The sequence below is a fragment of the Prinia subflava genome, chromosome 3, assembly GCF_021018805.1.
Source record: "Prinia subflava isolate CZ2003 ecotype Zambia chromosome 3, Cam_Psub_1.2, whole genome shotgun sequence".
In the NCBI taxonomy this organism is placed as follows: domain Eukaryota; kingdom Metazoa; phylum Chordata; class Aves; order Passeriformes; family Cisticolidae; genus Prinia; species Prinia subflava.
In genome coordinates this window covers 71,706,880-71,722,233 of record NC_086249.1, presented here as the reverse complement: position 1 = coordinate 71,722,233, position 15,354 = coordinate 71,706,880, and the positions used below count along the sequence as shown (strand labels likewise).

The 15,354-nt window shown below is 37.4% G+C and overlaps 1 long non-coding RNA gene across 1 annotated transcript in view; it reads left to right on the top strand.

Moving 5' to 3' along the window:
* LOC134548649 (uncharacterized) overlaps positions 1 to 13,341 on the top strand; it is a 32,573-nt gene extending 19,232 nt beyond the window's left edge. Inside the window, exons 2-4 of the long non-coding RNA XR_010079845.1 lie at positions 7,206 to 7,280; positions 7,813 to 7,925; positions 10,347 to 13,341. This is a non-coding gene — a long non-coding RNA (uncharacterized LOC134548649). The remainder of the gene's footprint in view (positions 1 to 7,205; positions 7,281 to 7,812; positions 7,926 to 10,346) is intronic.
* The last annotated feature ends 2,013 nt before the right edge of the window (positions 13,342 to 15,354 follow it).

Below are 15,354 nucleotides of genomic sequence, written 5' to 3'. Positions count from 1 at the left end.
GCAATCTTAACCAAATTCTGGCACACATTTATTTTCACATCTCCTCTAAAAAGCATATGGCAATTTCAACAGCTGTTAACTTTGACCTGACCACCTTCGGGTCTTCTGAGAAGAAAAACGAAAAGTCCAAGAGGAGAGTGTAATGTGATAGAAATAGGCTGCCCAGTGTCTTCAGCAGTAGCAGGAGGAATTTCCCACTGCAGAGACACCATAAGACATTGAGTTCCCAAACAAATGATGGGCTGCTGCTGGTTGATTTGCCTGTGAGCGTCTACAGACAAGCTAATGGTGAGACAGTGGGAGTATCAGGCTGCAAGCTTCAAACCTCTTGCACATTTTTGTTTTTACACTCAGCTGAACTGTCTTCATCTCTGTCTTCCAGGTTTTTTTAGTGTTAGCCTGGTTATGAGTGGATGGGATAGCTCAGACATAGAAATATTCTTTCTGCTCCTATTTTGTTTGCAATGTGAGTATTTAAAAAAAGATTTCCAAAAGCATAAATTTTTTTTAAGAAAAAAGTTTTACAAAGATGAGTCTTTCATTTGCTTCCCCTGACTTATGCATCCAGCTCCTATTTTTTTCAGAAATGAAGGATCATATTCATGATATGTTTACAAGACAATACAAAGGGAAAGCAGAAAATATAACCAAAGTATAAATATCTCTATGCACCTATCTATATATAAAAGTAAAAACTTTTAAAGCAGTCTGTTTGTTCCTATTTCAAGAAATACGCAAATGTTCCTGTTAACTTCTGAATACACTATGTCACATTGACTGAAAGGGAAGGAAAAAAAAGGAACAGAAAGTTAGAGAACACTTAAAAACTCTGATACAGGATTGTGTTGTGCTAGAGAAGGCAATATGGTAGGCAGGCTTGAATTCTGAAGCAATTTTGTGGAAGGTTCCTTGTGTGGACCTCTTCAGAGAGCACAGGGCTGTCTCAGAGCATCTCTGTGACTTCAGAGAGAATCTGAGCTACAGATCTTCACAGGAACCAGAGCTGCAAGCTCACATAGCACCATAATTTCTGCATGCACTTAAGGGAACACATGTACTGAGGTCTCTCCAGTTATTTCCTACTCTGATTGTATTTTGTAGCAATGTCCTGCTTTAATTAATCTCAAAAGCTCATGCTCAGATACCACGTGATATTGTTCACTGACATGGACCAGATAAAAGTACCCACCAATTTGTCAAATCCTCGGGAGTGCTTGTGGCAGCCAAAAGTGGCAGGAAGCTTAGTTTGTGTCTGAGTGTCAAAGCATTTACCTCTTCAGTCACCCTTCTGACTTTTGTAGTTTCTTGGCCCTCATCATATATCTTCTAAAAGTGTATTATAGCTGGGAGAAAGGGCTGCCGTGTGTTCCAGCTGATAGTCCTGGTATTTTTATGCTGCAATGTAACCATTCATAAGTAAGGGTACTTCCAGAACTTCTGCAGTAATTTAGTCTTGTTTCTTCACTAAAAAAACCCTAATATTTTGTCATAAAATTATTGAGTATCAATAGTACAGTCTAAGTAATTTTGTTCATAAAATAAGGCATTTAAATTTTAACACTTCTTTTTCTGTAAAAGGAGAGTCAGGAAAAGACAGTTTTGTTTAAAATTCCACCAAGTTATTTTTAGGTGCCTTAGGTTAGACTCACACATGGACTCAGGCAGTGGTGAGAAATGCAGGTCACATTTCCTAAACACCTTGCCTCTTATTAAGCCCCACTGCCCTGAGTCAAATCAAATTAGATATCTTATACAGAAGACAGGAACAACACCCATTTTCAAAAGAGCCTCCAGAAAAAGCTAAATCATGAGGCTACAGGTTACTCTGAGGCAACTGAATTTGGGCATTAAGCTTGTCATTTATATGCCAGGCATTATCAAAGCTCAGGTAAATACATACACAGACAGGGGCAGAACTTTAAGAAACAAATCAGACAGGCGCCTGCTTGGTCCCTCAAGCACCAAGGCATAGGTTTAGACCTCCAAACTGCTTGTCAAGGTCTATGATCTGTCTTAGTCTTCACATTAAATTGCTTAATGATAATAAATTAACAGACTTAACATTAAATTGCTTCAAATGTCAATTGTTGCTTGAAGAGAGGTGAGCCGTTCAAACTTATCTAAATATTTCCATCCTAAGGAGGAAGCATGCTGTTTCAATAGTATTGCCAGCAGAAAGATTGAAACAGCAAAAGAAAAAAAATAAATCCCTACACTTTAAAGAAGCAGCTACTCAACCATTTATTTGGTAGTTTAATTATACCTTATGATTTCCCTAGGGCCAAGTTTCCCTTTACATGGTACAGATGCAACTAAAACTATTTTGCTGACAAATGCTATTTGCAGTGTGACAAAGCTGCAACACAAAGGAGTGAATGTGATTGTAAATGAGATCTTCACAGAAGACTTTTTACTTTTTAGTTGGCAGATTCCATTGCTTTGACTCAGTACAAATCTGTAAAATACATTTCAGATGTAACCTACATTACGGTGTCAGGTTAGAAGAAAAATATCTCATCCAAAAATGTGCAAAAAATTTAAACAACCTTTTCCCTTAGCTGGCTACTTATGAACAAGATGCTGAAAAGTAGAATTATCACTTCATGACAGAGGCTATTTTCAAATTAGTTTTTAAATCCATGGTGAAATAAAAGCTAGTTTTACTGTTCCAAAAGATAAATTTCATTTTGAAAAAAACCTCACATATTTTCCTTTTATTTTGAGGTCTTCCTACGTTACTTTCTGAAACCATAAAGTGCATATTTTAAACTTTAACTTTTTAAAATATGAATTATCAGTAAAATTTATTTCACTCCATACATTGCAGATCAAGGATATAATTGATTCAACTGTCCTATATGACTTTATTAATTTTTATCCAAATATTGTTATTTATAGTTAATCTGAATTTTCACATGCATGATAAAATAGAAGAAAAAATATATAAATATTTTCTTTACTGAAGTAAGCCTTTCATCATGAACTTTTCACTCAGCATATGTTACCAGAACCTAGGAAATGTGACTGTCTCATCAACATTAACCAAAAATATCCATTTACACAGATACAAGTTCAGAACAAATCTAGTGAAGACCATGAACATATTCTGTATTTTCAGCAGTCTAAATAACAGTAAAAGTATATCTCTGGCTGCCTCTGACAGTGTTTCACTTAAGTGTTATTTAAAACAAATTTCCAGTTCAATAAAGCCTCTCCCCTCTGCAAACGTAAATTATATTTAATATGCCTGGGAACAAGCGAGGCTGCCAAAGTCTGAGGCAAGCCAGCCTTTATGACTTCAGTCCGTTCTCAGCCCTTGATTACAATTTGATTTCCTTTGGCATCAAAAGACAAACTATTTTAGTGAACAATGTTCTTCCTTTACCAAGAGTGAGCTCTAGTTTCTTGGCAGAGGGCCTATTTACTGGCAGACAACATGTCCAACCTCCCAGCAATAGCAGACCTGTGGACTTTGATTTAAAGCAGCACAAAGTAAGAAAAACAGAACAGAATGTATATTGCTCACTTGAGAGGCTCATTGTTTAACTGGCCTACTTATCATTAGCCTGTGCTCCAATCCTCAACACTTTCTTTTGTGTACTTTATGTCAGACATATGGCCACGTTGGGATGCTGACAGCAGTTTTAGCACTGCTGCACTATACATACTACTTGTAATTTGTTCTGTCTTATAGCTGGGGCTTTCTTCAAGGAAGAAAGTGAATTTTAAATGCTGCTGTTAATAACTGCAACCGTCTGACAAGATATAAAAGTGATGTGCTTGGAATGATGGCAGTGTTCATTCATCTACATTGAGAGCCTTGTAGATGTTAAAGCATTTAAAATGGAGCATCTATTATGTGAAGAAACTAAACCCACAAACGCTGCTGAATTCAGTAAGACAAAATAAAGCCTTCCCATGCTCTTAACTCCCTGGGCCTCCATGTCAAAAGGAAAAAGAAAAAAAAAAAAAAAAAAAGAAGAAACACATTTCAAAGAGACAAATTCCACCCAGGATTTTTGTTTACCTCCACCTTTGGGTAACAATATATCTCCCTCAGGATTGTGATAGCATCCTTTCCCCCTTCACATCACTGTCTCAGCTCCAAGAATGCCCTTTTCTCTCTTTTTCTGTTTGTTTGTTTCTTTCACTTAAGTACCTTAAACCTGATATAGTGATCAGGTGGAATACCACTCGGGTCCAGGCAGGAGCCTTCCTGCCTGCAGAGGAGCACCAGGGTTTCCCTGCTCTTGCCCTGCAGTCTTCCCTGGGGCCAAGATTCTTCCTGAGAAGATTAGGATCATCTTTGATTTCAGCTGAATTCTACACTTTACAAGACCTTACTAGCTCTGTTGTAGAATAAGAAGCTTCCAATACTTATACTCTTTCTTTAGAAAACATTGTTTCTATGAGAGAAAAAAAAAAAAAAAAAAAAAAAGAAAAAGGAAATGCCCTGGTAAAGGGATGTTTTATTTTAAAAAATTCTTATAGAATTCTTATAGAAATCATTGATAGTCTCAGAATTGTATTTCATTTCTAAAGTTTTTCAGTTAAAAGAAGAATAAAAAAATACAGTTCCAAATCAGAGCACAGTATTTCAGTGATCTTTAGGGAGAGCATATCCATCAGTCTCCAAATATTTGGTAAAAACTTCAGTCAATTTTGGAATTAAAATAGAATGACATCTCAGCATTTGTCAAAGAATAGACATTACAAGTTTAATCAGCCTCACTCTAGACCAAAACACAGCTGAACAGAAAAATGGGACATTGATATAGATATATAACATAACCTACCTCACTATGATAGCAGAGGCACTAAAGTGAAACAGAAATTAGTATCACATAATTATAATAACAGGTAAAACAATCAAAATAATTATCTTTTTACACAACTTATTGAAAAATTCAAAAGCACCTTAGTGAGGGCAGGGTGGAAGGGGGAGAGAATGTCTCTGAACTATTAGTGATAGCAAAAATGAAATTAAGATTATTAAAGTCTTGAGCATTGTGTTATTGTCATGACGAATGAAGAAAAAGGTCAGGCAAAAAAAAAATCTCCTATGCCCTCTGAAGATTGTCATAAGAAATAAAAGGAAATTGCAGCTGGGTGTGCCATCTAAGAACAAGCTCATTGTGAGACTGCTGGAGTAGAACAAGAAGGTAGGATGGAAGAAAATAATGTTATGATATCTCAGCTGGAAAATTCCTGTAAATATTTAAGGGAAAATATTAAGAGGAAAAAAAAAACTACCCTGCAGGGATTTTTAAATGATTAAAAGGTATATTGAGAAAAAAAGGAGCAATGCAGAGTAATTAAAAAACAGTGAAGAATTATTACCGTGCAGGTTTTAGGATAAGTTTCACAGAAGTATAATTTATTTTATACGGAATCTTACTTAGCTAACCCAAAGCTAGATTTGATTTCCTGGCATAATTCTTAGAAATCTCTGGATTGCTTCTTGGTTCAGGAATAATCAGAGAATTGCTACACTGCAGCTATATTCTCTTTTCCCTTAAACATTTGGATAGACAGATACCTCAAAAAACAGCTAAGCAGGACTATTCAAATTTTACAGAGTAATAATGAAAATCAGTGCTGATGCTTCTGTCACACTGACATGATCCATGTGAAGCACAGGGTTGATGTTCCTCTGCTGTGAGACAGATTGTCAGCCATGAATTTACTCTAAGGGCATTTTTGTCTAGTTTTCTATGTCAGTGAGAAGCCACAGGAAGACAGAAAACCATCAAGTAGATGCTTTCTTAGGTCACTCACCTGTGCTTTCAGAGACTTCAATCTAATCTGTTTTGTAACTTCAGAGAGGCAGTAATCTGAACTCACTTTAGAAAGATTACCCTTAGCAGTTTGTTGCTGAATATTATGTTACTGATCCGAGTCATTTTCCCAGTTAAAGGAATATGGTTTGCTCGTCATTAGATCACAGATGGAAGGAGCTGCTGTCCCCCAGTCCCTAAGACATGTACCCGAGATACTGGTGCAAGTCTCAGCTCCAACAACTGCTCCAACAATTGCTTCATCAATTATGAGAAATAAAAATCCAACAGCTTAATGGCTGGAGCTCTCACAACATTCAGTTTGAAGTCCTGCCATCAAAGAAAGGACTTGGATACAGCTTGTTACTGCTGAACATGACAGTGTCAAGGACAAACACCAGGAATCAACAGAGGAAGAGTATGCTATGTGTGCTTTATGCATCATATTCACATCTACAAAAGTAGATGAATGGTGCATTTAAGTAGTCGTATTTTATAGGATGGAAAGCTTTTGTTTCAGTTGGGAAACCTGCTGTGGGATGGTCAGCAGCCACAGTGACTACCTGAGGCACCATCCAAGCTGTGTGCATCTTAGACACTCCAATGGTGACAAGGTATTTAAGCTCAGTTAAGATCAGTGAAGCTGAGGATGACATTGAAGGTGTCTGCCATGGCTGAAGGTGAACCTCAGCACTACTTAGAGAGAGGCAGGTGCCTTACACCTTTAAGACTCTGGATTTCAGATGGCAACGGTTCCTTCACATACAGAAGTGAAAAGCTAGAAACCTTTATATGTTTGGACAAGGGCAATGAGAGCAAAAAATAAATTAACTCAATATTCTACTCTCCATCCTCCCTATCTCACTGGTCTCCATCACCCTTAAAAATTCTCTTTTTTCTCAGGCTTACAATGCTCATTCGCATTCTAAACAGAGAAGGAAACTATGATACCACCACCATTTTAAAACTTCAAATACAAGAGCCAAATTTATCACTGATATGATCTCATTAGCTTAATGAGATTATACCAGGGATGTATTTGTCCCAAGGACTATATTAAATGAACAGTAATATATGTTTTTTGTAGAATCCTGTAATATGCTTTCATTAACTTTGTTCCCCATACCACATATTTAACCTCTCTTCCTCCCTTTCCACTCATTGTCAGTGTAAATGCAGATTATCACCTAGGTAAAATGAAGCCCATTAAGTATATGAAGGAGTCAGTATGCTGAATTTATCCATTAATCTTCTCTCCCACCCTCTTAATGGACTGATTTGAACTCCATAAAGCAAAAAGCAAATATTGCTTTTCCCCATAATGAAAACTTTTTTTAAAAAATTAGGTACCAGGTGCATTTTTTATTTATTTATATTTTTTTACGTTGTCTCTTCCTCTCCATCTCCTTCAAACTGGCAAAAATCCAGTGACTGTTTTGCTGCTTCATGTATGAAACGTTTCACTTCATTGCAATACCAAGGCTGCAATCCTTCTTTCAAACTGTGAGTATTAATATGTATTTCATCCTCTGGCTTCCCCGAGCCAAAGCAAATGAAGTGTGGCCTCATCAAATGATACGGTCTCTTGACCCTTTGTGCAGTTTAAAATGATGTAACCTGAACCATTTTAATCTGAAGGCTGGAACAAGTCAAAAGCTGTAATGAATTCAGGACACTTCAAGACATTAGGAGAGCTATCTTGCCATAAAAGATGCATCTTTTGCATATAGAAGGGGTAATATCATAAATCTGAGTGACACAGACATAAAAAATCTGCCCACTATTAGATTTTTTTTCTACCTCTTCCTAGTGATGACTTCAGAGACCAGATCTTACACAAGAGACATAATATTGATAGTAAAAGCCACCAGAGTTAAATGCCTCTGTCAACGTTTCTAACAGAATAAACATGATGGGGAGGTTTTAAACCTGTGCAATTTCCTAAGCAGCAGACTATTAAAAGCTGGGGAAAATGTTGCCTTTCAGTGAGCTGAGTTTCTTACATATTTTGAGAATAATATGCTTGTCCCTCCAGCCCACTCTGAGATGCCACTTCTGAAAAAAACCTTCAGATCTGTTGTGAGCTCCTTCCCATTTCCACTGTGATCACCTCCGGATATTTCAGAGACAAACTTTGACTCCACCAAGGTCAGTGAAAAATTAATACAAAGAAAGTTCATGTGTTAGTTTGGGTTTTTTTAAGACCTCTAAACACTTCATAAAATGGGAGGAGTTCAGTCTTACAAGTGGGAAATCTTAAGGATAATGATCCCAGTCTGGAAAGCAATTAAAAAGGCACAAATATTCTGTCCCAAGTGTCAAATCCAAAGGATCAGCCTATCTTTTTTAATAGTTTAAGGAACAGCTTCTGTTCATATTATGCAATGGTGGGTTAGTTCTCTGTTCTCATCTTGAGAGCTAGCAATCTAATGGCAAAGGAAAAAAGGCAAATTAAACAAGGCAGAATGAATTCAGACTGCAACGCATCCAGCAGAGCTGAACCTAACAAGCTTGAATTAAATAATTAGAATACCAAGGAAAAAAACAAACCTTCCGAGAGCAAAGGGTGTTCTTGGTCACTGATTACTATTTAAATTGGTTTGGCCTCTAACAATTTAGAGATGGTCAAAATGTATAAATTTCCCCAAGCTTTATGTGTTTGGCACTGATGACTGAAGAAGGGAAGAAGTCCAATTTACATAGTACATTTTTATAGACAGTTAAGCCTTTAAGTGGATTAATAAAGTTTGGTACTTTTAAAGGCATATGTTTTTATTAAATGACACCATTCAAGTTAAAAATAAAATGGAAACAACATAAGCACACACTGATTAGAAACATATAATACTTATTTACTTAGTTAAGGTCAAAGAATTTTTGTAGTCAGATAATCAAAACATCTGCAAAGGAAAGCCTTTCAAAGTTCACCAAATTATGTATCAAATAATTTTGAGAGTCTCGTGGTACTGTTGAAATCCTTGAACAGTGGTGTATGCTGAAGTAGTTTTCCAGCTTGGAACTGCAGCTAAAATCATTCTGATAATTATTAGCTCACTTTTCAAGTGTAATGTCATTCAAGCTCTACATTTTAACTCTCCACCCCAATATCTTTACATTAAATGATGGAGAAAAGTTTTGTGATGTGGTTTGATATCATAATGAGAGAGAAAAAAACACTACCTGCCTTCAAACCCACAAAATTAAATCCCATTATGCAAATCCAAAGCTTTTTCCCATAGAGAAAGTGTATATTAAGAAATAAATTATGACTGGACTGGTGACAGTAGGTTCGTGGGGGGATTTTTTTGTTATATCTGGTAAAATCAGAAAGAAAAATTATGACCTACTTGTAATTCATTTTCATATGCTTGTGATGAAAAATAAAATAAGTTGTAAATGGATTGTCGGGTTTTTTTACATGAAACATAGTGACTTCATTTCAAAAATCTCAAAGATAATCTTTTTACCAAAATATTATTTGAAATTTAAAAACTAAATATTTCAATTACATGATGTTAAATGAAAGTTATTTTATTTTGTAGAAAATCTATTATTCTAGCAAGAAGCAACTTAATTTATGAGACAAAAATTTACAAGATATGACCCAAAGCAACATTTTGCAAAATTTTTCAGTTTCAAAGAATGGAAATAAAGGTCTTGCACTGCATTGGTAAACATTGCATTTGGCTATCCCTATCAGCAGATCAAAATTGTCATGGCATCCTTTTGGATATGAGATGCTGTGTAAATGCAAATTTCACTGGAAAACATGTCATCAATGACTGAATGTGAATCTTCAAAACATAGGGAAAGAACTCTCCGAAAAAGCAGCCATTCAAGAAAAATGTAAACCATGAGTTGTAGAAGGGCTAAGGCCTTCCCCACCCCTGAGAATTTGACTTGAGAGCCTGGCTGTGTGTTGAGAAAGAGTCCTACTCCTTTTAAACAATTAAACATCACATCTTCATAGAAAGAGCAATATTCTAGAATTGGAATTAGTGATCAATTTAGCTCGTAATACCTCAATGAGGCTTTTGAAACACAGTAGTGTAACTAAGCTATTAATCAAAATAATGAATAGATGTACAAAGTCAGTGTTTAACAGTATTTTAGAGGACGCAGTAGCAGGGATTTCAGTCTTAGTGTAGGCACTTGTCTAGCAAAATTAAAATCAGGCCTAGGTCACTGTTGCCTGCAAAGCACGGCTGGTAATGGAAATCAGGAAATCAGTGCAGTGGATTTGCCTTGGCATCTCTGGTACCAGCATCCACGCTCCAGCTGTTTCCAGTTGTGCTCAGTGTGCACACAGTCAGGCTCTAACTTAGGACACCAAGCTCTGTTTCTTAGCTTGCATTTGGAAGGCGTTTGCAAAGGGTTAGCCAAATGTGAGTCAGGTGGTTTCAGCTTTGGTTGCATAAGCTGCTGTGAAAATCTGGGAATCCCTGAAAAAGTCAGGAAACTGCTTTGTGGGTGTTGCTTCAAAGGGCTGGGATGGACAGTGTCCTAGATTCTTTTTCCCAACAGCATCTAAATTTATCTCCATTGTTCTTTTTTTTCTTTTTTTTTTAGCTTAGTACTAAACCTGGATGCCAGCCAGCGAGGAACAACAATATCTTGACAGGGGACTTCATGCATCCCACACGGGTCATCTACATTGTCTGGGATCCATGTGCATCAGAGATTACAACAGTAGAAAACAAAAGAATTACGCAACACAAAGGTCTTGATGAGAGTAAACAAGAGAAACGTGACTTACTGCTGAAGCACTTTCCTGCCTGTAGTTGAAGAAGAAGGATAAGAGGAGGTCCACCCTTCAAATCTTCCCAGACAGTAACATACAAATGCAACAAATAAGCAATGGGAGTCTCATGTACTGTTGTCCAGTGTTTCTGTTTAGTCAGTACTTTCCTTAGAGCAAAGATAAAGGGCTAAATTGTATGCAGTCTCATACAAAAATGTGCACTTTTTTTAAGCTGATAACATTGATAAAGTCTGAGGTAAATTAAAAACATGTGGCTGAAGTCAAACACGATTAATTCCAAAGGAAAATCAACCATACCCATGAGAGAGTTTCACTGAGAGCAAGACTGTGGGATTGGTAAAATCCTGGTCCATTGTGACAGAGGTTCTTTGACCTCACATTAAATGGCATAGCAATGTGGCTAGCCAAAGTAGTTCAGAGCCCTTGGCACAACTGCCCCTCTAAGCACCTGCTCTGTGAATGATTCAGCTTGCCAAGGCTCAGCAGGTTGCCCAGACACACCAACGTGTGCCCAAGGCACCATTGCCATCACTTCTAACCCTGCCTTGGACTCTGCATGTGTTGGCAGTGGACCATCCCTGCTTGGAAGGAAGGGGATTGCAAAACTGGGAGTATTAAGCTGGAGATTAGATTCATTGTTTTCTCCGGCAACTCACTGGCAACAGCACAGTGCTTCAGTAGGCACAAGTACATCTACTCCATGTGGAGAGACCAAATAGAAACTGGCTGAGGGTGGGTTCAATATATTAAAAAATTGGTGGGGAGCTTACCATCAAGAAGCGCTTGGAAAGATGCTGTCTAGTGACCTAAGGTGTTGGGAAGCCTCAAGGCACATCAAATACTGCATTTTTCTTGCCTGTCCTTTTGCATGTATGGACTATTTGGTAGAGTTAGCCTTCAGTCTCTCGGCCCGTTTGGGGGAAAGTTTATGCCTGTGTATGAACTGTGTTTTGAGATGTACCTGATGGCAGTGCAAGCTGAAAGTAATCAGAGATAGCTCAAGAATAAGATTTAAGCAGAATTTAGGTATGTATGACAAAGACATATTATTCTGCATAGATTTTTTGAGATCCTGCCTAATCCTGGAGCTACCTAGACTCCTTTGGTAAATCCACAGACTTTTATGGTAGTCCACAACACACAGAGGTATCTCTGCCTTCACAGTACTAAGTCAATCAACGCACTTCTCTCAGCTAAACCAGATCAGTATAAAAATAACAGATGCTTCTAAACCTATTCTGACATCACGATCCAATAAGCATTCTCAGAGCACACCTAGCATCCCCAGTCAGCACCAGGACCCACACCAAGTGTACAGCTTCCCCTTAGTACAAAAATTAATGATTGTAATGTTCAGTCAGAATGTAGAAAAGAGATTCAGATGATTCCTTTACTGGACCAATGCAAACCCACAATCATGTCCCCCAGAGAATGCTATAACCACTAGAATACAGATTATTTAAAATCAGAGTAGTCTCAAATCAATGCTGTTGAAGCAGTGCCATTGTGCACCATAGTTAATTGTAGCAGATCAAAAGTGGTTATTCCACTTTATTTGGCACTTTTAAGGCTGCATTTGCACTTTCCAGCTGGAGGCAACCCTCTGCAAGAAAGATTTTGAAAGACTGGAGCAAGTTCAGAGGATAGCTGGCAAGATGAGTATGTGGCATATGAGGAGAAGCCAAAAGAACCGGGTTTACCCAGCCTTAAGAGGAGAAGGTGAAGGGGAAATCTGACTGCTCTCTGCAGCTGCCAAATATAAAGATGCAGAGATAACAGGGCCATGCTCTTGCCAGAGGAAGAATACAGAAGGTCTCATGCACTGATGGCATGAGAAATGATGGTCACACGTCAGGAAAGAGGAAATTCTCCTTAGACATAGAGAGGGAAAATGTACCATGGAGCAGGCTGCCCAGAAAGGCTGTGGAATCACTGCCTTTGGAGATACTACAAAGCTTGCTGGCCAAGTGTTCCAGCAACCTGACCTAACTGAGCCTGCTTTGTGAAGGGGATGGGAGAGGATGAGCTGAGGAATCTCTTGCTTTGCATGATGAGATCTGAATTATGGTCTCTAGAACCAAATGTCAATTTATATGTGTTTATGTACACACAGGCACATAGGGAGATATTGAAGCTCTGTTAAAAACAATAGTGCCAAACAAGCCATTCCTTTTTAAAATGGCATGTGTTCCTGTCTCCCAGACAGAGCTTGAATTCTGCAGACTGCAAACTGCAGATGAAGAGGAGCATCGCTTGAAATGGTAAATGAGACAAAAGTAAGAGGGATTTCATACATATTCCCAGCCTTCCAACTGGTTAGACTTAGGCAGAGTTACACCTGTTTTCTAATCCAGGTAGTTTCCTCCCTTTATTCCAAGATGACTACTTTTCTCCATTCTTTGGTATAAGAAGCCTGTGTACCTCCTTCCCACTCAAGTCTTTGGGTGCCTAATTGAACTGTTCCCTATTACTTCTTAGATTTCCTGCAAACTTACCAATGGTCTTGAAAAGTTTCTGCCTTCTGTGAACTAAATTCATAAGCTTTCACCTGTTATGTGGTTGATTTCAAATACACTTTTACAAAAAGGTGTTTTAACCTCTGGATCTTCAAGTTAGTAGATGCTATAGTACTTAAAATATTGAAGTGGACACTGCCTCATGCAGAGATAATTTGATCTTTATACACATCTGCCTTACTTGATAACTTCTCTTGCAGTCCACCCATAAGTGTGTGTTATCTGTTATCTCCTGCTTTACAATGTGTTTTCCTTGAGAAACTATGAAAGGGAAAACTAATTTCTAGTTCTGTGCTTCATTTTAAAGACCTCAACACATGAGGTCTTTGTTCCAGCCACGGGACCCAGGTGCTATAGTTACACGATATTATTTCATTTTAAACATTGAAATTATTATAGGCTTTGTAAGAAAGAAGAAGGTGTAATTACCAAATCAAGCAGGAAGATGGTATGGTCAGTGAGGACAGAAGTGTAAGGAAATAGCTTCAAGAAAGGGAAAACCATGTTTATATCTTATTAAATATAGGCATCAGCATTTCAGTTTCTTATATGCTCATATAAATAAAATAAACTTCACCTATGCAAAAGCCTGAAAATTATCTCAGCATGAAAAAACAACATTTTGTGCATGCAAATCTCTTGTAAATAATTTTTAAAAGATTTTCATTTTTTCTCCATGCAATTAATTATTGGAATAATGCTTCTCTTACCATTCTTCCCATTCTTACTGAATGTGGAGGTTCTGAACTATATATCGCTCATGAATGAGTACTGAATTGACACTAGTGATCTAAGGGAGCAGAAGTAGATGTCTAAGAGATTTCATGCAGGCAGGAAATGCTGATATGTTACAGAACAAAATAAATTTCCTACTGTTATACCTAGGTTGGAGTTTATTTCCAAACTGTAGCACAAGTCTCCATCTTAATGTCGCTAATCATATTAGCTAAATATCACAGCAAGTAAAATGAGTTTTCAATAACACTGCTGAGTAATTTTCCAGCTAGTTTCATGCTTGGGATAATCTTATTTTTTTTCTTTGTAAGTTTTGCATGGATATACTGGGGCAATTATCTCCAGGCATTTGGAAACTTAGCTAGCACAGCAGCTTGCCAGTCTGCCTTAGTGTGACCCACTGTGGTGTTTATGTTCTGCATGCCAGTTGTTATTAGCTCACATGTGCGTGGAATACCATTTTCCTCTTTATTGGTTTAACATAATGGTATGCCATGGGAAGTGTTTTACAGAGGGGACAGGATTTGAATATAGAGGTCTTTCTTCAAAGCAGATATTCATTATCACACAGGGAACTTTACTCATTACTCCCATTTTTTATTTTTAATCATGAACACCAAAACAGATAATATGGGCAAGCTGAAATATTAATAGATAGTGGAGAAAATAATTGCAATTATCTCCTGAGCAATCACAGTTTGCTTACTTTTGTATAAACATATTACAAATCTCAGGCATTTGTACAATAAAGGCCAGATTAAGATTTTTCACCATAGGAGAGGACAAATTTCACAGTGATTTTCTCAATAAATTCAACAGGTATAGGCTCACATTGCTCAGTATCCTCCTCTAACATTGTGGCTACATTCCACCCAGAGATAATGTAGACTTAAGTGTCTCTTCACTTCCCTAACATAAAGCTACCTCCAGCCTGCCCCTTCAGAGAATCATGCAGGTTTTAAAAAACTAGAAGATAAAAGCAAAACCCTCAGAAAAGTTATTTTTTCCTTTATCCTAGTCTAGTGTATTGCCTCACAAATAATTGTAGCAGAGCAACACACAGAACAATGTATGGAAGGAATAAAAAGGCAGGGATGGTAAAGTAAGGAATGCTTAAATCCTCAAAACTGTGTAATAAAGTGTGGGGAAACAGGACCCAAAACCAGAGAAAATAGATAGGTGTCTTGTCCACAGATTTGTCCAGAAACTGAAATTTTCACTAGAAAGAGAGAGAAATTCCTAATATGAGTGAGAAAATGGAAGCCAAACCTCAGACCATACAGCAAGGTTATATACTCAAATGGATGGAACCCCTTTAGCCACATTTACCCATTGATCTAATGTGAGACTCCAAATCCCAAAAACCCAATTTCCAAAAGATGTAGTTCTTTTCTGTTTTAGCAGAATTCAAATAAATTATTTTTTATATATACTTTTTATATACTGGGTAGTCCATTTAGCAAAAAGATATATCTCCTAACTGTGGGGAAAACTTGAGTCAGTGTTTGTGCCTTATTAGATGCCATAGGATCAGCCTGTCAGCTGTAAGTAAGATCATTTGCCT